Source organism: Lemur catta, chromosome 7 (assembly GCF_020740605.2).
Source record: "Lemur catta isolate mLemCat1 chromosome 7, mLemCat1.pri, whole genome shotgun sequence".
NCBI lineage: Eukaryota > Metazoa > Chordata > Mammalia > Primates > Lemuridae > Lemur > Lemur catta.
In genome coordinates, this window is record NC_059134.1 from 83117425 (window position 1) to 83143481 (window position 26057).

Below are 26057 nucleotides of genomic sequence, written 5' to 3' on the forward strand. Positions count from 1 at the left end.
TGTCCCTCGTGAGGCAGCCGGCAGCGGCGGAAGCCGGGTGGCCGCCTGCCGAACCCGCGAGCGGGGAGCGCGGGGCGCCGGGGGGAGGCGGGGCGGAGGGGGCGGGAGGTGCATCCTGGGAAATCCACCAACATGGGGCGAAGCGGCGGCTGCCGCCGCCGCAAGTCCCAGCAGCGGGTGCCGCCGCTTCCCTGACGTGCAACTGGGGCCTTGCCGCCCGCCGCGGCCCGGGCTTCCGCGGCAAAGAGTCGCCAGCGCGCCCTTCTCCCGCCAGCCCGCCGGGGCCATGTGAGGGGGAAGCTCCCTCCGCCGTCGCCGCCGCCGCCGCCTCCTCCTCCTCTTCCTCCCCCCGCCCTCCCTACCCGCCCCCCTTACACAGGGCCCTAGAGGAGCCCCCACTGCTGCCCGCCCTCCCTACGCAACCCCCACGATGGACAGGAACTACGCGACCTCGGGCTTCACCGACCCGCCGCCGCCGCCCGTGCCCCCCGCGGCCCCCGCCGCCGCCAGCGCCGCCACACAGCCCCCTGCCCCCGCCTGGGCCTACGAACCCCGAGCCTCAGCCGCAGCCGCCAGTAACAGCTGCAGCAGCGGCAGCAGCCCCAGCCTCAAGGCCAGGTAGGGAGGGTGGGCGGCGGGGTCGCGACGGACCAGGAAAGGCCGGGGATGCGTTTGGGGCCTTCGCTTGGGTGCAGCGCCGCCCAGGGGTCTGGGCCAGGCGGGTAGCCCTCCGTTCGCCGTCGCCCCCCTTGGGAGAGGCGTCTGATGACTCGTGTGGGATGGGTGGGGGCGCCCAGTGCAGGATTGTGCCTGGGGCTGGCCGGGCTCGGTGGGTGAAGGGATAACTGGGCGGGAGTCGTGGGGCTCCGTCACCTCCCGGGTCCTGGGCTCTCACATGGTGAAGTTTGGGCTGTTGGCTGAACTCGGGATCAGGAAGACCCAGGACTGGCTCCGGGGGGCCGAGGAGAGCGCCGGAGAGTTTGGGGCAGTGACAATCTATTGTATTGGAACCTGGTGGCCGGCAATGCGGTCTTCGGGGCCCCCGCGCTTTGAGGGTTAGGGAGGCGGGAGAGGAAGAAACGCGGAGCCGCGTCCCTGACACTGGGGGAGCGGGAGGCTAGCTACAGAACCCCCGGGGCGTGGGGCCGGAGAGGGGGCCCTGTGGGGCGCGAACGCTGCGCGGGGGCTGGGTGACATATGTTTGCAGAGGTGGCCAAGATTAAGCTGTTTCTCTTCCACGCGTTCAAAGTTGCTCTTGGGTTTCCTCGCCTTTTAACAACAGCAGGAAGTAAGGAATCTCTCTTTCTTCTGGTGCCTTGAGGTGACTGAGAGTTGGGAAGAAATGGGGGTTGGGGGGAATCAGCGAAGGCCGTAAAGGTTGAAAGAACCGAAGCATGCCCATCTCGGCTCTCCCGGGTTCATTATGTAGCGCGGGGTTCAAGAGTTCATCTTTCCTGCAGCATGACCCAGGGAATCTAAAATGTTGACTCCTACTTGATATTTAAGCTCGCGGGAAATGTGTAGTTGTGCCACCCTGTGAAACGGTCCCATTTGAATGATAACTGGAAGGCGTGGTCTGGTTTGGAGGCTTGGTGAGCGGGGTGTTTTAAAGCCACCTCTCCTGAACAATACGGAATCTGGTAGGTGCAGCTTCTGATCACAAGGACCAGGGAATCCTGGGTTGCTAATGACTTCATCCTCGGCTTCCAACAGGAAGCTTCGTGGCTTTATGATCTCATCAGCTTTCTTCATTATTTTCACGACAGAAGTGAACTTTTTTTTACTTTGTATGTTAGTGTTCTAGGTTATCTTCTTTGTTTTTGTGAAAGTTCCACGTTCATGATTTGGAAAATATGTGCAAAGAGTAGCTGGTCTTTGTCTTAGATTGTACCTTGGGGTGATTGTGAAAGAATGAGAAAAATTTGCTTCAAAAAGGGAAATAAGCTTTCTTAGAAAATTGTAGGCCCTTTGTTTACAAGACCTGGGAATTAAAATAATGTGATCTGCCAATTTGCTGCTAAATAATTAAATGCTGAAACCTTTTAGAAATAGCCGTAATTTTGTATTATATACAAGTAAGCCATTTTAAGGAGTTTTATGAAAGATATTTGGCACTTCTCCCATTATTTCTTTTTGGTGGTAATTTGACTATCATTTTTCAAGTAGCTTTTGCATTGACTAGGATAATTTACAAATTAAAATTACTTTCTCTTCAGTGAACAGCAGTGATAGGTATTTGTGCAGCATTTTTTATGTTTTAAATGAAAGATGTTTTATGAGGTAAATGAAACTGAAATGCTACCTAGTTATTTGTTATTTCTTTTAGCAGAATACTTCTGAGGCAAGAAACTAAAATCTACTTGTCATATTTTCCAAATGTAATTGATTAAAGTAACACAGAATGACTTCCCAAACACATTTGAAAACAGTAAGTAGATTTACTTGGAGCACATAATCTAAAGGAGATTTATTTCTGTTTATTGGAAATTATTGATTCTTAAATGCTATGCCCCCCTCCAACGGCTTTTAAATTTTTTTTTTTTTAAATAGAAAATGCAGGTCTGGCCCCCCTCCCCCACCAACCTGCTTTGTTAACATCTTGTGTTAGGATCAGGCCATCTGTACAGGGCTGCACACACTTAATTGTACCTCATTTTATTCCTCAAACTGTGCAAATGTTCTCTTTGATTTCAGTTATATCAAAAATACTGAATCTGAAATAATGCCCTGTAAGTCTTTAAATATTCTCTATTTCAGAAGCTTATTCACATTTTTAAATGCTTTTTCATAATTCATTTTTCAGTTGGATGTTTTTATTCCCTTTTGTGGCAGTTTCTTCTGAAGGTGCAAATGAGTACTAGTTGTGATGATGTAGTATAGATACTTATTCATGAAGAATTAGCTTGTCTGTCACCTTGTTTCCTGTAACCTATTCAGAAGCTGACAGATGGTAATGACATTTAGTTGTTACTGACATGGGCACTAACATCCCACCTTATGCCTTTGCTTGGTCCTAAAATGCAGCATTTTCATCAGTTGATGGGAAAGTGCATGCTAAACAAATTTTCATGAGTTTGAAATGGTATTTTTTTGAATACAACAGCTCCATCAGTTATTAGGTAGTTCTGTTGTTTTAAGAGTTGAAAAATAAAGAGTGGGAAACCCCGGCATTTTTCATTAAATAGGGCTTATAGAAAGATTTCTGAATATTTCTAAAATAGTACTTTCTGGGTACTTAGAAAGTTCAGGGATAAGAACTGGTCATATAAATAAATCTGCATTGATTTAGTTTTAGGAACCAAATGAGTACATCCTTTGCTGATCACCATGCAGTTAGAAATACTTCTTGGGGGTGCAGTTTTAGATGCTGTAAATACCTTTGCATGCTTTTGGAAATAAGATGGTCATCAGAAATCTGCATACCTGCTGCCTAGTTCTCTACCTGATGTTAATATCTTGTGCAGAACAGGAAGAGGCAGGCTGTTTCATCACAGTGATGATAGATGTTGTGTTTGTATTTGAATATACACCAGAAAGTGACCAAGTGGAGATATTTTGTATTTAAATAGATTTATATTTGTTTCTTGACTTTCTTTCTTTCTTTTCTTTTTTTTTTTTGAGACAGAGTCTCGCTTTGTTGCCCGGGCTAGAGTGAGTGCCGTGGCATCAGCCTAGCTCACAGCAACCTCAAACTCCTGGGCTTCAGGGATCCTACTGCCTCAGCCTCCCGAGTAGCTGGGACTACAGGCATGTGCCACCATGCCCGGCTAATTTTATATATATATTTTTTAGTTGGCCAGATAATTTTTCTATTTTTAGTAGAGACGGGGTCTCGCTCTTGCTCAGAGCTGGTCTCGAACTCCTGAGCTCAAGCAATCCACCCGCCTCAGCCTCCCAGAGTGCTAGGATTACGGGCGTGAGCCACTGCGCCTGGCCTGTTTCTTGCCTTTCTAACTTGAAAGCCTGGGTTGTGTGTGGTGGGGTTGTTTGTTTTTGTTTTTTTTTTGCCACTAGTTTTTAGAATTCCTAATGCATAAATTTTTTTCTGATTACGGTATTAATGTGTAATGAGTGTGATAGGTACTCCAAAAAGACCAAAATAATGGTTAGCTTCTTTAAAATTGGTCAGCTTCTTGATGAAGGACATTCGTTTGAATACATTTTGGATAAATTTTAAATCTAGAGTTTCCATAAAGGTTTTTGGGAAAAGACCTTGTAGATTATAATTTATAAGGAGGGAAAGTTATTTCAAACAAACTTATGTTGTTAGAGTTCAGAAGGTTTTTTCCTATAGAAACAATGTTGTAAGTAATAGTAGCTATCATTTGCCTCATGAGCAACTCATTTGTTCTAGCTACTATTGTAAGGCACATACCCACATATTAATTAATCCTTACAACTACCCTTTGAGGTAGATATTCTTTTTATCATCCTTTTATGGATGAGGAAACTGAGACATAGAGACATTAAGTAATAAACTTACAGCCACATAGCTAGTAAGTAATGGAGCTGGGATTTAAAGCTGGACATTGTGGGTCGGAGACTACTTGTTCAAACACTGTACTGCACTGCTTCATGGTAAGATAGTGTAATGCTGAATCTGTCTACGTTATCATTAAATGAGTTTTTGTGAGCTTGCCTGGAAACCCAAGCATCATTATTATCCTTATTGCAGTGTTCTTTGTCACTGTTGACCATTTCCTAATTGAAATATAATTCCTTTTACTTCCATAGCACTGCCCTTTCCTGGTTTTCCTCCTGCCTCTCTGGCCCACTGCTTTTCCCTGTTCTTCACTAGTTTTTACTCTTCTTGTGTCTGTCTAATCTCTAATACATGTTATTATTTCCTTAAGGCTTGGGATTGATGATTTCTTGTCTGATCTGTGCTCTCTCCTGAGGACTTGCATCCAAGCCCATGTTTTTAAATACTGCCTTGATGGAGATGCCCATATATGTGTGTGCATCTCCTTGAGGAACCTTATCTGTTTTGCTAAGTGTTGTATTCGTAGTACTTAGTACTTACTCTAGTGCCTGGCATATAGTTGGTGCTTAATACATATTTATAACATGAAAGCCAGACCTCTGCTTCAGCATGGGAATTAGAAGCCCCCCTTTCTTCCTTTTGTGGCCTCTAGTGCAAATCCCTCTGCACCCTATAGTAGAGACCAAAAGGCTTTAGGGTGTTTGTGATTGTCATGGGTTAGAAGCATGTAGATAAAGGCCACTGCTTGCTTTCTACCTTTCCTTGCTATGTTCTCTGGAACAATAAGTACTAAAATATGTCTGCCAACACAGTCCAAGTTTTTTTTTTCATTCATTCATTAAACTAGTGTTTGAGTGCCTACCATATATGAGGCATTGTTGTCTTTCTGCTCAAGTATTATATTTCTACATGAAAGCTTGAGAAATCAAATAGCAAACAATGTCCTGAGCATCTGTTGAGTTTTGGTTCCTTAGGTAAGTTCTACAGGGTGCCACAAAAATGAAAAACACTGTCTTGCCTCTTGTGATCCAGAAAGGTAATGAAGTAATACATTTGCTGCTTCTCTTCTTAGCTTCTAAATATTGAAGTGCCCAGGAACTTGGAGTTCTATCCTTTTTTGCTTCTCTTTCCATTTACCCTAGGTGAAGTTGCCATATTTATGAGATGACTTTCAAATTTATTCATATCTTTGGATTCATATCTAGCATCTGACATCTCCATTTGGATATTGAATAGGTATTTCAAACATATTATGTTGAAAACATGATTATTATCTTAACCCTCAACCTGGTCCTTCTTTAATCTTCCCTACCTCAATAAATCATAGCACCATTTACTTTGTTGTTTGGGTCCAAAAGGTTGGAGCCATCTGTGATTCATTTTTGTCCTTCTTACATCTGTTCCTTCAGCACATCCTGTTGGTTTGATCTCCATATCCATAATTTCCTACATGGACTATTGTGGTTGTCTCCTGTTGCTTTCTTTGCTTCCACTTTAGGCCTTCTAAATTTTATTAAGTATGCAACAGCCAGAATTAACTTTTCAAAATATAAATCAGATGATGTCATTACCCTGCTTAAAACCTTCCAGTGTTATTTAGAGTGAAACCCAATGGCCTTATCATGGCCTACAAAGCCCTGAAGATCTGAGCCTCAGCCGGGCGTGGTGGCTCATGCCTGTAATCCTAGCACTCTGAGAGGCCGAGGTGGGCAGATCACTTGAGGTCAGGAGTTTGAGACCAGCCTGAACAAGAGCGAGAACCCATCTCTACTAAAATAGAAAAAATTAGCTGAGCGTGGTGGTGCGTGCCTGTAGTCCCAGCTACTCAGGAGGCTGAGGCAGGAGGATTGCTTGAGCCCAGGAGTTTGAGGTTGCTGTGAGCTAGGCTGATGCCATGGCATTCTAGCCTGGGCAACAGAGTGTGACTCTGTCTCAAAAAAAAAAATAAAAGATCTGAGTCTCAGCTAATTCTCCAACCTCATCTCATTCCACTCCCACCACCATCTTTCAGCCACACTGGGTTTATTTCTGTTCTGGAAACATGCTAAGATTATTTGTGTCTTAGAACTTTCATGTTGGCTAGTCTTTTTACCTGGAGTTCTCTTTTCAGGTCTTTGCTTTGTTGCTTCTGGATGTTCAGGTCTTTTCCCAGATGTTACCTCTTCAGAAAGGCCTTCTCTGATAGCCTGTCTGTAAAGTAACTTCTCATCACTATCTTATCATCGAGGTTTCTTCCCATCATAGCATTATCACTCTCTGGGAGTAATTTTGTTGTTTTACGTGCATGATTTTTTATATACCACCCTTTTCCCATGCCACTAACCACCATTAATAGAATGAATGTTCTGTGAGAGCAGGATTCTTGTCTGTCTTGTTCACAGACTGAAGATTATGTAACTAACTGCCTATAGAGGGCAGTTTAGTATAAACTCTGGAGTCAGAATGTTTGGGTTTGTATTTTGACTTCACTACTTAAAGTATGATCTTAGATAAGTTTCTTAATCTCTCTATGCCTCAGTTTCCTTATGAAAAATGAGGATACTTTTTAGAAGTCTTGAGGATTAAATGAGATAACTTAGAAAAGTGTATAGAATGATGTCCAGCATATAGGCTAGGATGTACCACAGCATGTAGAATGTTAGCTTTATTGTCGGCACTTAGAACAATATATGACACGTTGTGTTATTAAACATTCAGTGAATGAATTAATTAACTATGCTACTATTCTCTTCTGAGAGGTACAAAAATACTATGGGGACTTAGAGGAAAAAATGACATTAATATCTAGTTCAGGGGATCATGGAAGCGTTTGTCAGATGCATATAAACTGATTTGAATTATTGTTAATGTTGCATAGTGGAATAAGGGATTAGCACAAAGAAGGACCTTCCAAGGACAAGTGTTCCAAGAGGGAAGAAGTGGAATCTGCTAGGCCAGCCAGTTAAGGACTGGGACTTGAACAGGCAAAGTATCTCTTCTGCCAGTCTGTTGGTCAAAGCAGCCCTAGTCTAGTGCAGAGTCATTATGGGAGGGAAACTATACAAAGGTGTGGTTCATTGGGGAGCTCACCAGAGTATATTTGTACTAGATTTTAGAGGGCTTTTGATGTCTGGTCATGGAGTTTAGTGTCTACACTCTATAAAGGATAGGGAGCTTTGAAAGGTTTTTGAATGTAGTATGAAGCCGTGAGCAAAAGAGTGTTTTAATAAGATTAATTTGGCAGTCAAGTAGAGTGGATTAGAAATGGCAGAGGTAGAAAACAGGATACCAAATGGAAGGCAGTTTACCACACCAGACAGGAGGTGGGTGACAGGAGATTGGTAGTAATATTGATATAGAAAAGAAGGATGGATATGAGAGACATTAAAGATCAAATTACTTGGGATTTGTTGGGATTGCTTGGGATTCGTAGGGTACATGTTAAACAGTAAGAAAAAGGTAAATTTTGAGCTGGGTAACTAGAAGAATGATGCTATGAACAAAAATGGAAATTTTAAAAACATTTTTTAATTGATAAAAATAATATGTATTAATTGTGTACAACATGTTGTTTTGAAATATGTATACATTTCAAAAATAGAAATGCTAATTCATTTTGGTCAACTCAAATGCCATGCAACTCTCTAGGCACTGGAGATTCAGTGGCAATTTAAGACACCAAATCCCGGTCTTGGCCATGTGTGGTGGCTCGTACCTATAGTCTTAGTGCTTTTGGGAGGCCAAGGCAGGAAGATCGCTTGAGGCCAGGAGTTTGAGACCAGCCTGGGCAACATAGGGAGACCCTGCCTCTGAAAACAAACAAACAAACAAACAAACAAAAATTAGCCTGTAGTTCTAGCTTCTTGGGAGGCTGAGGCAGGAAGATCGCTTGAGCCCAGGAGTTCAAGGCTGCAGTGAGCTATGATCACACCACTGCACTCCAGCTTCGGTGACCGAGTGAGACCCTGTCTCTATAAAACAAAACAAAACATAAAAACAACTCTATTCTTAGGGTACTTACCTTGTTGGGCAGAGGAGTCAGGCAGGCAAATAAACAAGAAAGTTTTCTCCTTGAGGAAGTAGCATTTCCCTGAGATCTGAGGAAACAGCTTGGTTGGTTGCTGGGCCCAATTCCAGAGTTTCTGGGACCAATAGTTCTGGGGTGGAGCCTAAGAATTTGCATTTTTATAATAACAAGATCCTAGGTGATGCTAATGCTGCTTGACCAGGGACCACATTTTGAGAACCACTAACCTGGATCTTATCATTGTTGGCTTCTTGACATTCTTCTCTCTGTTTAAATATCATCTCTTCACAGAGGCCTTGCCTAGTGTAGTGGTTATCACGTTCATCTGACACAAAGGCCCTCTGTGACCACCAAATCCATCAGGTTTTCTTTATTCTAATACTTTTATTTTCTTCAAAGTATTTGTCCTTAGCTGACCAGACCAGGGAGGTGAGTTTAGGAGCCCAACTAGACATTGGCATAGAGATAATAGTGAAATTTCAGAGGTTAAGGGCTGAGAACTGAGCCTTAGCTGTTGATAGTGGTAGCACTTGTTAGATACCTACCATGTGCCAGATACTGGTCTAATAATTTTATATGTGTTATCTCGTTTAACTCCTCACAAGAACTCTAGGGAGTCTAGGAGATAGGTACGATTGTTAGCCCGTTTTACAGACAAGGAAACTCAGGCACAGTAAAGTTAATTAACTTGTCCAACATCATACTGCTAGTAAGTGGCAGAGGCAGGATTTGAACTCAGAAAGTGTGACTTCAGAGACTGCTGTTAATCACAAGCTATTCTGGGTTTCAGGGGAAAATCTTTTGGAGTTGAGGGTGTAGGATAAAGTAGAATTGGGAAATGAAAGGAAGTCAGAGGAGTTAGTGATGGAAGACTTTAAAGAAGGATGTTGGGTCTTTTGGGACTCGGCATTTATGCTGGGAGGTTATACTTTCAATTATTTTAAAAATTAGAATCATTTTTCCCAGAGCATATTTTTGCTGAAAGTTTTTGGAGAAAACTTGGGGATATGGGCTCACACCAGATTGAATGGTTGCCATAAGTAAGGTAAGGGAAATTCAGAGAGGTTTACTGAGCACCTTAGATATTCTAGACACTGTTCTGGGAGTTTGGGATACATCAGTGAGGAAAAGCAAGATCCTTGCTTTGGTGAAACTTACACTGGGGTGTATGGGGTGAGACAGATGATAAACAAATGTAACTGTACATTATCTAATATGTCGGGAGGTGATAAAAGTAGGGTAAGGAAGAATGGAATGTGAATTGGGGGAGACACTGCAGATTTACAAACAAGGTGGACTGGGCAGGCTTATTGAAATGACACGAGCAAGGGACTTGGAGGTGGTAACTTGAAATGAGAAGAGAAAAATTTACATCAAGAAACAGGGTGTTTCAATAAGTTTCTTTTGGGCTTGGCATGGTAACTAACATGGTAATCCTAGTGCTTTGGGAGGCCGAGGTGGGAGGATTGCTTGAGGCCAGTAGTTCAAGACTAGCCTGGGCAAATAGTGATACCCTGTTTCTACAAAAAATTTTAAAAATTAGCCAGGTGTGGTGTGGTGATTTGCACATATGGTCCCAGTTACTTGGGAGGCTGAAGTGGGAGGATCTCTTGAGCCCAGGAGTTTGAGGCTGCAAACTCATGCCATTGCACTCTTAACTGGGTGACAGAGTAAGACCCTGTCTCTTTAAAAAAATAAAAAAGTTTCTTTTGCCACCAATTCAAATGAAACTACAAGTTTTGTAAAAAAACAAATTGCCTGCTCCTTTGCTTAACTTGCTTACCAAAAAATCTTATTTCTTTGCTGTTGGTACTGCTAGGTGTTTTTAGCTAGGTGATTTATTTGTTACTGGGCTGTTACTAAACAGTTTACTAATTTTCACTCAGGCCAGTCTAGCTAGGGCTTTCCTTTCTAGGCCTTTCTGCACTCAATAGTAAGCACTTATTAATCGGTGTGCTGGCAGTGAATGTGAATATATATGGAGGTATTGTATAATATGAAAAGGTAAATAGGAGGATGTGGGCCTGGTTTCAGCATATCCACTCATTTTTGTTTGGGTTGTTTGGTTTTTTGCAGGAACCATGATCACAGATTTTTGCCTTTTCTTCTCTTTTGTCTTTGAATGAAACATACCATTTTTTCTCTGTGCCTTGAATGGTGGCAGGACTGCTCTTATCTCAGGATCTTTGGGTTGTTTCCTCTGCCAGGACTATACTTCCTTCAAATAATCCGCATGGCTTTCTCCCTTATGTCATTTAGTGGCCTCTCCTCAGTACCTTCAATGGAATGGTTCCTCTCCCACTATCACTATCAAGCCCTGCTTAAAGTTTCTTCGTGGTACTTATCAATTGTTGTTATTAAAATATTTCTGTTTTCTTGTTTATTGTTAGTCTCTGTCCTTTAGCTTAGGTGTTTCTTGACAGTAGAACTTCAGCTGTTCCCGCCCCCACCAACCTGGCATATAAGTGCTCAATAAATATTGATTTAATAAAGAATATACTTAATGTGCACATATTCTGCTTTGACTTGTCTAATATTTCATAGTTTGAATTTGGCTTCCATAACTTAAAGGTTCTTTAGGGATCCTTACCATGTATTATTAATAGCTTGTCCTGTGTTGCTAGGCTTATAGGCATTTATGGGGTGTAAATAAACATAAAATAATGAAATTTTCATATGACCTAATGCCATCATTCTCATTACTGTGTGATCACTGATCCTATTGAAGTAACTTGAGACCAGATTTGTCTGACCCAGTGAAGCAAACACAAAAATGTGGATAAGCTAAATAGTTTTGCTTGAATCTGCTTAAATTAGATGGCTTAACGTTTTAAAACATTTCTCATATTAAGCAAAACTGCAAGGTGAATGTTATTCTGATAAAGCAGCTGATACTATCCTCACTTAAGCAGATATTAAACTTTTTAAAGACAGAGTTTGATTTGGCCAGAGCCTCAAAAGGACTAGAAGAATGATGCCAAAATAAAAGTGCGAACGATTTGGAAGAATGGGAACTAAGTGGAATTGTGCCTGTGCAAACCACCCCTCCCCCAAAAAACCCCAAAACCTACACATGGTCTTTTGTTATTGGTTAATACCTTTGTATTACTTTTTTTTTTAACATCAAGTTTTTGGCTCAAATCTGATCCTCTTTAACATGGTAATGATTAGAATTGCTTGTAAGACCATAAGTTGTGTTTTAATATAGCATAGGAGTTGATGGTTCTAGAGTTGTTATCAAAAGCTAATCTAGTATACCAGCTAATTAACCTTGATCTACTTTGCTTCCTATTAAGAAAGTCATGTTAGCATCAGCCTCATAGATATAAAGCATACTTTTGAGTGAATATGTCTATTTGTACTTAACAGACATGTTTATTAGAGAAAATTTAAAAGATAGTAAGCTTGTGTATAATGACATTTGAGTACTATTAGGAAATCTTTTTTAGTGGATAACTCCTGTTTCAAAATATATACCCCTTCTGTAAAATTCAGTCTAATTTCTTCTGTGTTAACCTTTGTTGTGAATTAGTAATCCAGAACAAGAATTAGCCACCTAAAAGTTGATTTTCTTTACTATAAAAACAACACTTTGGGTATATTTCAAATCAAACAACTTTAGAGAGAAAGGTATTATGAACTCCTATGTATCCATTATCCAGCTTCAACAATTTTAACACATGGTCAGTCTTCTTTCCTATGTATCACTACTTACTTTCTCTCCCTATCCCCCATGTATTATTTTAAAGCAAATTTCAGGCCATATATGTATCTCTTTCAGCCATAGTATGAAACATAGCTCTAAAAGATAAAGACTTAAAACTTTTTTTAATATAACCACAATATGTAGAATATGTTAAGGCAATCCATAAATATTCTATTGTCTTTAGTACCCAAAATCAATCTTTTTATTTTTTATTATTATGGGTACATAATAGTTATGTATTTTTATAGGGTACATGTGATATTTTGATATAGGTTTGCAGTGTGAATTAAATCAATTACCCTCAAATCGGGATAATTGAGGTGTCCATCAACTCAAGCATTTATCATTTCTTTCTGTTAGGAACACTTCAATTCCACTGTTTTAGTTATTTTAAAGTGTACTCTAACTTGTTGTTATAGTCACTTTGTTGTGTTATCTAATATTACTCATTCAATCTAACTACATTTTTGTACCCATTAACCATCTCAACTTTATCACCCCCTCTCCCCTACCCTTCCCATTTTACTCTCTGTCTCTATGAGATCAATTGTTTTAATTTTTATCTCCCACATGTGAATGAGAACATGTAAGATTTTTCTGTGCTTGGCTTATTTCACTTAACATAATATTCTTCAATTCCATCGTTGTTGCAAATGGCAGGATTTCATTCTTTTTATGGTTATATAATATTCCATTGTATATATGTACCCCAGTTTCTTTATCTGTTCATCTGTTGATGGACACTTAGGTTGATTCCAAATCTTGGCTATTGTGAATAGTACTACAATAAAGATGGGACTAGAGATATCTTTTCAATATACTGATTTCTCCTCCTTGGGATATATTCCCAGGAGTGGGATTGCTGGGTCATATGGTAGCTCTATTTTCAGCTTTTTGGGGAACCTCCATGCTGTTCTCTATGGTGATTACACTAATTTACATTCCCACCAACGGTGTATTAGGGTTCCCCTTTCTCCACATCCTTGCCAGCATTTACTATTGCCTGGTTGTTTTTTTTTTTTTTTTTTTTGATAAAAGCCATTTTAACTGGGGTGAGATGATATCTCCTTGTAGTTTTGGTTTGCATTTTTATGATGACTAATGATGTTGAACATTTTTTCATATACCTGTTGGCCATATGTATGTCTTCTTTAGAGAAATGTCTACTCAGATTCTTAGCCCATTTTTTAATTGGATTATTTGATTGTTTTTCCTGTTGAATTGTTGGAGTTCTTTATATATTCTAGTTATTAGTCCTTTGTTAGATGGGTAGTTTGCAAATATTTTCTCCCATTCTGTGGGTTGTCTCTTCACTTTGTTGATTGTTTCCTTTGCTGTGCAGCAGCTTTTTAGCTTGATATGATCCCATTTGTCCAATTTTGGTTTGGTTGCCTGTGCCTTGGGGCTATTGCTCAAAAACTCCTTGCCCAGACCAATGTCCTAAAGTGTTTCTCCAATATTTTCTCTTAGTAGTTTCTTAATTTCAGGTCTTAGATTTAAGTGTTTAATCCATTTTGATTTGATTTTTTATGTATGGTGAGAGACAAGTGTCTAGTTTCAATCTTCTGCATATGGATATCTGGTTTTCCCAGCACCATTTATTGAAGAGTCTGTCCTTTCCCCACTATATGTCCTTGGCACCTTTGTTGAAGATAAGTTCACTATTGATGTACGGATTTATTTCTGGATTCTCTATTCTGTTCCATTGGTCTGTGTGTCTGTTTTTATGCCAGTACCATGCTGTACCATGTTTGGTTACTACAGCTCTGAAGTATAATTTGAAGTCAAGTAATGTGATTCCTCCAGTGAGGCCAATCTTACAACTGTATATTACAACTAAAATAGTACGAATAGTATAGTACAATTATAATTATATAAAATACTAGTGGTTTTATTTATTATCAGTCTTTGTCTAATGAACTTATAAATTTCTGGAAATTTCCTTAGGAAAACAGAAGTATCAAACCTTGGAGCTTCTAGATCAGTGGTCCCCAATCTTTTTGGCACCAGAGACCAGTTTTATGGAAGATAATTTTTTCACGGGAAGGGGGCTCTGCGGCCCTGTCCCTAACAGGCCGTGGAATCGGGGATTGGGGACTATAGTTCTAGATAATTTCAGATTACTTTTCTAAAAATTTGTAGGGAAAGAACAGTACATTGAGTATTACAATGAATAGTATAACTTTGGATTTTGACTTACCTGGAAATCTTTTTTTCTACCCTAAAAAGTCATTGAGGTTTTTTTTGTTTTGTTTTGTTTTTTGTTTGGGACAGAGTCTTGCTGTGCTGCCCTGGCTAGAGTATAGTGGCATCATCATAGCTCACCCCAACCTCAAATTTTTGGGCTCAAGCGATCCTCCTACCTCTGCCTCCTGAGTAGCTGGGACTATAGGTGAATGCCACCACACCTGGCTAATTTTTTCTTTTTCTTTTTTTTTAAAGTAGAGACAAGGTCTCACTCTTTCTCAAGCTGGTCTTGATCTCCTGACCTCAAGCGATCCCGCTTTTTGTCTTTCCAGTGTGCAAAGTGGTAGGATTATAGGCATAAGCCACTGCACCCAGTCTAAATTCTTATATTAAACCAAAGGTGTATAAATGTTTGTATATAAATCTAGTACCTATGGAAATGTGAATTATTGTGATTAATGTGTATTTTTATTTATTATTAATTTTTTTAGAAACAGGTCTTGCTGTGTTCCCCAGGCTGGCCTTGAACTCCTGGGTTCAAGCGATCCTCCTGCCTCAGCCTCCCAAGTAGCTAAGACTATAGACATGTACCACCATGCCCAGCTAATATGTATTTTTAGACAGACTTTCCTTATGTAATGCCAGAAATCTTAAACCTTGCTAATAAAAATAAATAGAATTGGCCGGGCACAGTGGCTCATGCCTCTAATCCTACCACTCTGGGAGGCCAAGGCGAAGGATCACTCGAGGTCAGGAGTTCGAGACCAGCCTGAGCAAGAGTGAGACCCCCGTCTCTACTGAAAATAGAAAGAAATTAGCTGAACAACTAAAAATATATAGAAAAAATTAGCCAGACGTGGTGGCGCAGGTCTGTAGTCCTAGCTACTCGGGAGGCTGAGGCAGAAGGATTGCTTGAGCCCAGGAGTATGAGGTTGCTGTGGGCTGGGCTGACGCCACGGCACTCTAGCCAGGACAAAAGAGTGACACTGTGTCTCCAAAAAAAATAAAATAAAATAAAATTTTGATGATGTAAAAAATGTGGCTCTACTAGTTTTCCAAAAAGGAAGAAAATTTAATTTGGTAAAAGAAAGACTAGGCCACAAACAAAATGATACATTGAAGATGCTAAAATAATATATTTCATAGCACCCATACATTTTCATCATGGAAATATTAAATCTGTTATGTGTTGGGAGAAGTGACTAGCTATATATTAGTTCATTTTTAATAATTCCTTCATATCCCAAAACAAGAGATAATCATCCAGGACCTATATGACCACTTTTGTCTATCTCTTAAATACACATGTCTGGACATTACAGGAAGTTAATACATGTAACAATTTGAGCCACAAAATATTTTGCTTTTTGACAGATATATTTCTTATAAAAGAAAAGCATTACAGAAAAATACCAATAGGGAAAGTAGGACCTGAAAATTTTGTCTTTATTCAGAGGAAAGATTGGTAATACAGGTGGTGACAGAAATAGAAAAGGAAGATGATGAAATGGAATTTTGGAATTGTGTCCAATCCAGGCCTTGGTGACTGTTATTGTGGATATAGCCAAGCATATGCCATATCCCCATCACATTTCATTATTTCCCGGTGAAACAACAGACGGACACTCTTCGCTGCCTTGACTTTGGCAGTGTTTTTCTTGGACATCTGTTGCAAATGCCAAAATCTGTCTCTTTTTATTGTGAATACTGTTTGGAACTAAGTGGTTTTTGAGTATATTCTACTGCTCCACTAGACAGGAAATTCTACACTATTCTCTACATTTCACCTTGCTTAGTGAAAACAGAAACATCTGTTTAACCAACTTTAAGTGTATAATATATGTCAATATATATACCAGATAAAATAGGATTTGGGGGGCAAAGATTATTAATGTGTATTTAACAGTTAAAAAAAATTTATATCTCTCAAGACATTATACTTGATTTAACAATAACTGGTACAAAGTACCCAGTTGTATCTCCTTTACACCAGTTATCAGTTGGGGCCCCTGCATAGGAAACATTATTTTACTCAGATGATTCCTCTGAGGCCACTTAAATGAAGGGCCCATTTTGATAGCTGCAGGCAAGGTTAAGGGAACCCAAAAGGGATATAGAGGCACTGAGAGTGTCTGCAGTAGGAAGCCTCTACTGGGCCCATGAAAGGGCAGTAGTTATTGGAGCCCAGCAAGAGCTATAGTTGTGGACATAAGCAGCATGGCCAGAACCTTGGTTGTGATGCAAGGAGGGAATGAACAAATGATACCCAGACCCCTTTCCTTCTGATCTTTTGCAGAACCCACATCTGATGGCCGGCCCCAAGAGAGACTTAGTGATGCAGTCTGTAGTAGTTCCTCTTTTCTGCCTTGGGGCAGTCTTACCGCCAAGCAAGTTAAGGCCCAAACAAGTATAAATTGTAGTGAATTCAGTGGGATTCAAATCCAGGCCTTTTTGACTCTACTGTCACTTTTTTTTTTTTTTTAACCTCCTCCTCCTGTACTTTTTTTTTTTTTTTGAGACAGAGTCTCGCTCTGTTGCCCAGGCTAGAGTGAGTGCCCTGGCGTCAGCCTAGCTCACAGCAACCTCAAACTCCTGGGCTTAAGCGATCCTACTGCCTCAGCCTCCCGGGTAGCTGGGACTACAGGCATGCGCCACCATGCCCGGCTAATTTTTTTCTATATAAATTTTTAGTTGGCCAGATAATTTCTATTTTTTAGTACAGACGGGGTCTCACTATTGCTCAGGCTGGTCTCGAACTCCTGACCTCGAGCGATCCACCCGCCTCGGGCTCCCAGAGTGCTAGGATTACAGGCGTGAGCCACCGCGCCTGGCCAGTCCTCCTGTACTTTTTAAAAATAAGAGTTTTGGCCGGGCACAGTGGATTACGCCTGTAATCCTGGCACTCTGGGAGGCCAAGGTGGGAGGATCGCTTGAGCTCTGGAGTTTGAGACCAGTCTCAGTGAGAGCGAGACCCTGTCTCTACTAAAATTATAAAAATTAGCTGGATGTCGTATGTATCTGTAATCTCAGCTACTTGGGAGGCTGAGGCAGGAGGATTGCTTAAGCCCAGGAGTTTGAGGTTGCTGTGAACTAGGCTGACGCCACAGCACTCTACTCAGGACAACAGAGTGAGACTCTGTCTCAAAAAAAAAAAAAAAAAAAAATTAAGGGTTTTAGTGAGATTTAATTTACATACCATAAAATTTTCTCATTTTAAGTATACAATTTCAATGATTTTTAGTACATTTATTTATATCAACACAGTGTCACCATTAAGAAACCTGATGCCCATTTACAGTCACTCATTCTCACCCCCAGCCCTAGGTAACCATTAATTCATTTTCTGTCTCTATAGATTTGCCTTTTCTGGACATTCTTTTAAGTGAAATTATAAAATGTGTGTTCATTTGTGTCTGGCTTTGAACATGATGTTTTTGAGATTCATCCAGCTTGTAGCATGTGTCAGTATTTTATTCTAAATACTTGTAAGTACTTATAGCCAAGTAGTATTCCATTATATGGATATAACACATTTTGTTTATCCAAGTGGTTTTGATGGACATTTGAGTTATTTTCAGTTTTTGGCAATTGTGAATAATGCTGCTATGGACATTTGCATGTAAGTCTTTATATGAACACATGTTTCATTTTTTCTGGGTGTATACCTAAGAGTGGAGTTGTTGGGTAATATGGCAATTTTATAACATTTTGAGGAATTGCCAAATTCCTCTTTTCTAAAGTAGCTGTACTGGCTGGGTGTAGTGGCTCATGCCTGTAATCCCAACACTGGGAGGCTGAGACTGGAGGATTGCTTGAGGCCAGGAGTTTGAGACCAGCCTGGGCAACATAGCAAGACCCTGTCTCTACAAAAAATAAGAAAAATTAGCTGGGTGTGGTGGCACATGCCTGTAGTCCTACCTACTCTGGAGGCTGAGGCAGGATCACTTGAGCTCAGGAGTTCCAGCCTGAGCAACAGAGCAAGACTGTCTCTTTTTAAAAAATTAAATTAAATAAAAAATAAGGTGTCTGTACCATTTTACATCCCCACCAGAAATATACGAGGGTTCTAATTTCTCCAGGCCACAATTGTGGTTGTCTTTTTTTTTTTTTTTTAACTATGCCTGTTAATTTCCTGAAAAATTTACTATGTTTGACTCATAGATCTGTCTCTTCTGTCGTGATTTTCTACAAAGTTGGGTTCAAGGGAAGGGAAGTATCTTCTATCATTAACACCTTTATTGATTTGGTATTTTCACTTTTTTTAATCTAAAAGACATTGATGTGAAATTACTCAGCAGTTGATAGCCAAGTTCATTAATCTCTAGATCCTTTAACAGACATACCTACATACCTTTATTTATTTCAGAGACGGGATATCGCTCTGTTGCCCAGTGGCACAATCATAGTTCACTGCAGCCTCAAACTCCTAGGCTCAAGCAATCCTCCTGCCTCAGACTCCCAAGTAGCTGGGGCTTACAGGTACGCACCCCATGTCTGCCTAATTTTAAAAAAAAGTATTTTTAGAGACATGGCCTCGGTGTGTTGCCCAGACTAGTCTCAAACTCCTGATCACACCTCAGCTTCCTCAGTAGCTGGGATTACAGGTCCAAGTCGACCCAGCTCTTAATGTTTATTTGAAAAGCAATTTTTAGTGAAATTTGGAGCTACTTGGAGTGTATATGGGGATGTGTGGTCAGGACATTGAAAGGTGTATTTGATTTTGTAATTCCCTTTGTATCAGTTAAGTTTGGGAACTAAGTTAAATTTTGTGACAGGTATGTTCAAAAAATGTAATTTAGTTACTCTCATGCTCAAAAATCTTTTGGTTGTTTTCCATTGCACTTGGGATGAAATCTAGATTCCTTTTGCCCACCAGGCTTTTCATGTCTGACCCCTTTTTACTGCCTCTCTGTGGGTCTTCTACCACTCACCTTTCCCTCAGTATATGCTAAGCGTGTTAGGCTTTTAGCTTCTCTATGTTTAGTGCAGGCTTTTGCTGATCATTGTGTCCTCTTTCCCCATATTCTTTTGTATTTCTTTTTTTCTTCATTCATTTGATAGAGTTTGTAATTATTAATATTTTATTACTTTGTTTCCTTTTATTTGTAACCCTACCTCATAACTAAACTCTGAGCTCTTTGAAGGCACTCATCTGCCTTTTTTTTTTTTTTTAAAAAAACTGTTGTATCCCCAGTACCTTGTTTATTTCCTCACATATAATGTTTAATATTTGTTGAATAAAGACATGAATTTGGATGGGCATGGTGGCTCACACCTGTAATCCCAGCATTTTGGGAGGCCAAGGCAGGAGGATCGCTTGAGACCAGGAGTTCGAGACCAGTCTGGGCAACATTAGCAAGGCATGTTGGCATGTGCCTGTAGTCTCAACTACTCAGAAGGCTGAGGTGGGAGGATCACTTGAGCCCAGGAGTTCAAGGCTGCATTGAGCTAAGATCATACCACTGTACACCAGCCTGGGCAACAGAGTGAGACTCTGCCTCTGAAAAGAAAAAAAAAAAAAGAAATGAATTTACCCTCTTCTGCCTATAGATTTGTTTTATTTTATTTTATAAACTAGACACTTGTATGTTTTATATGTTGTTTAATCCCCCACTGTTACATAGGTCATGATGGCAGGAACTTTATCATGTATCATGTGTTTGTCTTACACTAGTACCTTTTATGTGTATACACTCAATAAATATATACAGACTGGAGTTCACGTTTTCCCTTGAAAAAAATGTTGAGCGTGCTGAAATGGGCACATTATAATAAGAGATTTTAAACAAAAATTTTAAGATCAAAGCTAGAGTAAAAGTCAAAAAGGGCATTTTAAATACAGATCTAAATTATGATTTACATACAGTTTCTTCCCTTGTTTCCCACCCCTCCCTCATGCCATTATTATAACTGCTTTCTTCGTCCAGTTGGCCTTTTCTATTTTGATCCTAGCCTTCTGCTCTACAGAACTTCCTAGCCCTAGTGGGTGGGGCAGAAGATATTATAACGTAGTAATTATATAGGTAACATATATATAATATGTGCATTACATTCTTGATTTATGATTACTGTTTCCTCAAACAATTTCTCTTCATGTCTGATCTCACTGTAGTATTTTAGTGCTCCTTTCCTGAAACTTAGAATCCTTTGATTTTTGGAGATACCACTGTGGATTTTCCTCTCATGCTTTTAATTAAGCTTTCTAATTCTCTTTTTTGGTTTCCTCTTCCTCCATCTGTCCCTTAAATCTGCATTTCAGGTAATTGACTCTAAAAGTACCAAGTTATGGGCTGGATGTGGTAGTTTACTCCTGTAATCCCAGTGCTTTTGGAGGCTGAGGCTGGAGGATCACTTGAGACCAGGAGTTTGAGGCAACATAGTGAGACCTCATCTATACAAAAATAAAAAATAAATTATCTAGGCATGGTGGCATTCATCTACAGTCCCAGCTACTGTGGAGGCTGAGACCAGTTAGTTGATTGTTTTAGCCCAGGAGTTCGAGGTTACAGTGAGCTATGATTGTGCCACTATGTGGCAGCCTGGGTGACAAAGCAAGACCCTGTCTCCAAAAAAAAAAAAAAAAGGTACCAAGTTATAAATGATACTTCATTTTGTTAAGATAGTAGAGTTGATACCTGCAATAGTTTTACTCATGTACTTTCTTTCGTGATATCTTAAGCGAAAGCGGGAAATGTCACACTTTAGTTCAGTTTCAAGGAATTTTAAACTCTAGACAACATCTTTGAGAGGGGGAAGTTAATATCATAAGTCATATGTGCAAAGTGGTGTCCCCATAATTTCTTTCTTCAACCCACTTTTCACGTAACACACCTCTTGGGCATTTTCACCCACTTCAGTGACTTCAAAGAACACCCAATATGTAATGGTTCCCAGTTTTTTACTTCCAGCTTGGATTTCTCTTCTTAGTCTTACATAGAAATGTTCGTTAGCTCTCTTTTGATATTTCTCACAGTATCACTTAGTAACATCTTAAACTCAATGCATCCAAAATTAAACCCTTCCAGATTTGTTCAGCTTTTGTGAGTAGTTCACCATTCATGATTCCTCCATCTTCCCCCGCAATCATTGTTGGCCAAGTCTTCTCAATTGTATTTTTTCAGAGTTCTCAAACATGTAACTATTGCCACTGTTTTGCCCTTATAATTTCTTTTTTTTTTTTTTTCCCTTGAGACAGGGTCTTGCTCTGTTGCCTGGGCTAAAAGCAAAATGGCATCATCATAGCTCAAACTGGTGGGCTTAAGTGATCCTCCTGCCTTAGCTTCCCAAGTAGCTAGGGCTGTGGGTGTGTACCACCATGCCCGGCTAATTTTTAAAATTTTTATGTTGCCCAGGCTGGTCTTGAACTTCTGGCATCAAGCAATCCTCCTGCCTAGGCCTCCCACAGTGCTGGGATTACAGGAGTGAGCCACTGCACCTGGCCTAATGTGCTGTTGTATTTTTATTTCTAGATCTTTGTATATGCCATTTTATCTTCTTGGAACCTTCTTTTCTTTTTCTTTCCTTGGATAATTTCTCCTGTTCCTTTGGAAACTCAGCTGTCATTTCCTAGAGAAAGTCTTCCCATACTGTGTTGTGTTTATTTATTTTTGCCTTTTTATTTCTGCCTGGCATAACACTGGGCAGTCAGTAAATGTCAATTGTATAAATGCAGACCTCACCTTTAGGTGTAATAATAATAGCATTGACTGAGCATTCTTTGTGTGCCAAATGCAGTACTGTTCTAGATGTTGTCTACCACATATGCTTTATCATTCACTCTCAACAACCTGATGAAGGTAGGTGTTACTATTACCCATGTTTTACTGATGCAGAAACTGAGACTTAGACTATGTAGTTAGCCTCAAGTCACAGACTTTGTACAGAACTAGATTTGAGTCCTGTAGCCTATTTTGTAGAGTCTGTGCTTTTACACAGCTTACTGTATGATAGATGAAGTAAAAATATTTATCTTAACTCTGAATATTAGAACCACAAAGAACATTAAGCTTTATAAATAGGACAGCTAGTCCTGTACAAGATTACGTGCTTTGCTCAAAGTCTTGTAGCATTTATTTACAGAATTGAGACTGGAATTTGAGGCTCCCAAATTCCAATCCAGGGTTTTTGTCTTTCTCAACTTTGAAAAGTTGATATATCTAAAACAATATTTTCAAAGCTTAAAGAGAATACTGTTTTTATTCTAGTTTTTAGTGGCCAAATTCTTTAACACCAAGAAAAGAAAGTGATATGACGACTTGAGGCAAAATCATTCGTTCAGTGCTTAATTACTTATTACTTGTGTGCAAGTACTGGCTTGTTTACCTGGGACTTAACATATTTCATGGAACTTTTGCTAATTGATTTTTAAACTTGGAATGTGTTTTATTTCTTAAGCATTAGAGACATAGGCTACCCCAAGGAATAGGTTTATATGTTATTAATATTTGGATATAAACAAGATAGCATATTCTTAATGTATTGAAAAGCATTTTTCTTATGATCATATACCACATTTACTGTATGAATTGCCATTTTAGATGAGGTTTTTTTGCTTGTTTTTTTGTTTTGTTTTGTTTTGTTTTGTTTGGAGACGGAGTCTTGCTCTGTAGTCTGGGCTAGAGTGTAGTGGCTTCATTGTGGTTCACTGCAACTCAGCTAGGCTCAAGTGATCTGCCTGCCCTAGCCTCCCAAGTAGCTGGGACTACAGGCGCACACCACCATGCCTGGCTATTTTTATTATTATTATTATTACTTTTTGTAGAGGTGGAATCTGGCTATGTTGCTGGCTGGTTTTGAACTCCTAGATTCAAGTGATCCTCCTGCCTCAGCCTTCCAGAGTGCTAGGATTACAGTCTTGAGCCATTGTGCCTGGCCTTGATGAGATTTTTGCCTCGGCATTCTAATGTACCTAAAACTTAATCTTCTTTGTTATAGTGAAATTGACTAAAAAAATGTTCATACTTAAAGTAACAAGGTAGAGAGTGGTAACTGAGTAATCTTTTTTAGTTTGCTTTGATTTTTGAGGAAAAGTTCATTTTGTTTTTATTTAAGTGACAACTGAAGGAAGATGATACTTACCGTTGCAAAATTCTGACCTTCCTTATCCTCAAGATTGAGTCCATCCTCCACTCATGAGTGTGTGGGGAAAAAATGGAAGATTTAAGTTTTATGCTGGGTTGAGAATAAGAAGATTGAGATGAATCCCCTGGCTCATTCATCTTTTCTAGGACATCTTTTCTAGCTTGGGTAATATTTAGAGTATGTAGAAGGATGGTAAAAGCCCACTGTTTCTCTCCCTACCACCCCTCCAGGGTTTGGGAGCTAGGAAGGGCTATGGTGGGCCACAGTAGATCCTTAGCCTCAACAAACCAGTGGCCATCAGGTTATTACAAGAGAAGAAGGTTATTACCTTCTGAAATTAGTTTTAAAGCCATAAAGATACTACATATGTATTTAAAAAAATCATTATATGGTATGTAGAGATGAGCCAACCATAAGAGATTAAATGCGTGCACGACAGCAAGGCTTATCTATAAACCACCTGCTTGTTTGATAATGTTGCACAGTTCATAAAAATTACCAATGATCACTAAGGTTGGATGACTAAAATTTTTATTGATATAATTCATATACCATATAATTGAAGCATACAATTCAGTAGTTTTTAGAATATTCACAAAGTTGTGCAGCCATCCCCATTATCTAATTTTAAAGCATTTTCATCACTCCATAAAGAAACACATACCCATTAGCAGTCTCTTTCATTTTCCCCTGTCCCCAGTCCCTGGCAAGCACAATAATCTTTCTGTCTCTGTCGATTTGCTTATTCAGAATATTTTATATACAGTCATGCATTACTTAACGAAGGAGAAATATTCTGAGAAAGGCATCATTAGGTGATTTCTTTGAACATACTTACACAAACCTAGGTGGTATAGCCTACTACACACCTAGGCTAAATGGTACAGCATGTTACTGTACCGAATACTGTAGGTAATTATAGCACTATGGTAAGTATTTGTTTATTTAAACATATCTAAACATAGCAAAGGTACAGTAAAAGTATGGTATTATGAGTCCCCTGTGTGGGGCAAGGGCAATATACATAATCTAAACATTTGTACCCCTATAATATGCTGAAATTAAAAAAATTAAAAAAATAAGTCCCTTGTATATGTGGTCTGTCATTGACTGAAACATTGGTATGTAGGGCATGACTTTAAATGGAATTATTTGTGTATTTTTGTGTTTGACCTCTTTCACTTAGCATATTTTCTGAGTTCATCCATGTTGTAGAATGTATCAGTATTTCATGCCTCTTAATGGCTGGATAACATTCCATTGTATGACTATATCACATTTTATTTATCCGTTATCAGTTGTTGCACATTTGGATTATTTCCACCTTTGACAGTTATGAATACTGCTGCTGGGAACATTCATGTACAAGTTTTTACGTGGACACAGGTTTCCATTCCCTTGGATATATACCTAGGAATGGAATTGCTGGACCATATCATAACTATGTTTAACTTTTTAAGGAAGTTATGAGATTTTAATTGGTTTTGTTAATTCAGGGAACTGCTATTGCTTCATTCAAAGCTAATTTTATATCACATGTAATCTTCATCCCATTGTACTTATATTAAGTTGCCAAAACCCCTGTATTTTATATAATTGTGGAGAGGATATCGCTTGCTTTGTGACTAATGGTGTGAAACTCTCTTAATTTGGGCTTCAGTAATTAAAGCCATTGGATGATGGCTCATGTAGGTCTCAGCTTATATTGAAAATCCTCATATAATGTCTAACAATAAAAACCTCGGATTATTCAGTTTTGGTTTTTTTGTTTGTTTGTTTGTTTTGAGACAGAGTCTGGTTCTGTTGCCCACGCTAGAGTGCCGTGGCATCAGCCTAGCTCACAGCAACCTCAAACTTCTGGGCTCAAGCAGTCCTCCTGCCTCAGCCTCCCGAGTAGCTGGGACTACAGGTGTATGCCACCATGCCTGGCTATTTTTTTCTATGTATATTTTTAGTTGTCCAGATAATTTCTTTCTATTTTTAGTAGAAACAGGGTCTCGCTCTTGCTCAGGCTGGTCTCGAACTCCTGACCTCAAGCCATCCTCCTGCCTCAGCCTCCCAGAGTGCTAGGATTACAGGCGCAAGCCACTGCACCCTGCCTGGATTATTCAATTTTTAATTAGCATACACTGAACTGCTGGCTTAATCTTTCATTTTTGAATCTCCAGTACTTAGCATGATGCATGCCAATCAAGTACGCACTCAGTATGGTGTTTGAGAGATAACTGAGCTCAAGTTTTCTCTTCTGAAAGTGAAAATGAGTTTTAGTTATTTATGAGTACATACTGTGTGCCACATACTATTCTGGGTGCTGGGGATGTAACAGTGAATAAAGCGAAGACCCTGTCCTCATGGAGTTTGCATTTTAGTGGATAATAAGCAAGCTAGCATACCATATATAGTAAATATATAATATGTTGTGTGTTTATTAATTCGTGGAGAAAAATAAAGAAGAGGGTTAGGGAAAGTGGAGAGAGAGAGGATAGAGTAAGGCTGTTATTCTTTTTGGGCTAGTCAGGGAAGTCTTCTCTGAGGCGAAGTTTAAGCAGAGACCTAAAGGGAAATGAAGTGAACCAGCTTTGTGAATTTGAGGG

The 26057-nt window shown here is 39.7% G+C and overlaps 1 protein-coding gene across 1 annotated transcript in view; it reads left to right on the forward strand.

Moving 5' to 3' along the window:
* Positions 1-483: 483 nt before the first annotated feature.
* Positions 484-26057, forward strand: part of QSER1 (glutamine and serine rich 1) — a 75486-nt gene continuing 49912 nt past the window's right edge. Inside the window, 1 exon segment of the mRNA XM_045557748.1 lies at positions 484-618. The gene's annotated coding sequence lies outside the window, so the exon portion shown is untranslated.